Below are 1,946 nucleotides of genomic sequence, written 5' to 3' on the forward strand. Positions count from 1 at the left end.
ATCATAAAATTTTTAGTGGTGCTGTCAATTTGTACGGCCAAATAAGTTTTAGTAAACTTAAAGCTGGGTATTTGTGCCTTTGGGTAACTTTAGAATTCGAACCAACTTTAAAATATTAACAATTAATAGCTTATATATATGCCAATAAATGGTTAAAACAGACAAATCTCCTCCTAGATTGTCGGAAAAATCCTATCTCTTCACTCATAACTGCGGACGACCTCTCAGATAGGATAGAGCAATATTTCTACACATCAATGCTCATATTTGCTTAAGATTGATTTCGGGTCGATGATTTACAGACAACTAAGTTAGTTAAAGTTTCAAGTTTACAGTAAATATTTAAGCTGCATTTTGGTTACACATAGACTGAAATTTACAATAGGGAAACCTTCTCAAATCTCTGTCTAATTAGAAGTGGAGCATTTGTCTAATAAAAGCAGAAATTGTAAAACTTTGCAAATGCTCGCAATTCGCAGCGAAATGCCAATGTGGAATGGAACTCGATTTGCTTGCTGGACACGCACGGGGCTCTGTCTGCCAAATGGGCTGAAGAGCGATGACAGGGCTGCTTGTGGTTTAAGCCAATTGCACATTAATCCGTAATTTGCTCTTTGCCGGCGGGGCGGCTAATAATTTTTAATGGGATTCGAATGCCATATACGGACGTACTTGCCACTCTTTTTTTAGGCTGATGGCTACCAGTGTGTATGTGTGTGTGTGTGTTTGTGGACCCTCGCTGATCTGTGGAAGCCACAAGTTAAGGCTGATTTTGGCTTTGATGGAATGCGATTCGAAAATGCTCAGCACGTGCAGCTGCAGCCAGCTGAATTGTGGCATGTGAATGTGGCAGCAAATAAGTTAGAGCTAGGGAGAAGAGACAGACAGAGAGGGAGAGAGGGAGAGAGTACGTAATGTCTTTGTAATTTATTGGCTTTAATTGCGTGCACTTAGCTGCAGTAATTAACAGTTAGTTGGCGACACTTTTAATTGAGTTTCAGCCCTTTTAATTTATGAACTGCCCGGCCATATTCGGCTTACGCTGAAACATTTAATCAATGTTCGAATATCTCAAATCTGTGCGCTAACCAAAGTTGTAGTCGCTCGACCGACTCGCACAGGGTTATAAATATTTATGAATGTGCTGCGGGGCAGACCTAATGACAATGTGATAAGGACAATTAAGGAGAAAGCAGCGGTGCTGCAGGGGGCACGGGCACGGGCAGGGGCAGCAGGCCACAAATAAAATGTGTCAACGCGCTTCTGTGGGCATTCCTACGATCCAGCGATCCGAGTTGTAAACAGAAACAAAGTGCTGTAAAATATTACTGCATCTGTGATCACTTGTCATCCGCGATGATGATGAACGATCTCTGCGAACGCGAACTCGAACTCGAACGTGAACGCGTCCCTGGTAGCCCAACAACGTCTTCAGCTCGTCCTCGTTGCATTCCGCGAAACCTGTTGACAACACTTGCGACAAGCGAAACGATCTCGCTTTTTCTGCTCTTCCTTGACAAGAAAACATAAACTAACACAATAAAAAAAAAGTATATAATATATTAAAAAAAAAAAAAAAACGTGCTGACCAAGGTGTCGATATCGCACAATGGTTTTAATGATGGGATCTCAGTCGTCTGCAACAAAAGAACAGAAGCAGCACCAGCAGCAGTTGCATCCTGGACGGCAACGGGAATCGGGACTGAAATGAGAGCCAGCCCAGCCGCAGCAAGCAAAAAAGTGAAACGTGGCTTGTAGCAGCAAATCGCCGAGATGCCATCGCTGATAATCAATAATTTTTATATTTTTGCCACATCGCTGCTGCTGCTGCTGCGGCTGCGGCTGCGGCTGCTCCTGCTGCCAGTTGCCGCTTCCTCCTCAGCGTCGGCATCGTTCCCACTCAAAGAAGTCAGTCGCACATCAAGTTGCCTAACTACCCTTCTCTA

This window comes from Drosophila arizonae, chromosome 5 (assembly GCF_054131065.1).
Source record: "Drosophila arizonae isolate 15081-1271.41 chromosome 5, UAZ_ARI_1.0, whole genome shotgun sequence".
Lineage (NCBI taxonomy): Eukaryota > Metazoa > Arthropoda > Insecta > Diptera > Drosophilidae > Drosophila > Drosophila arizonae.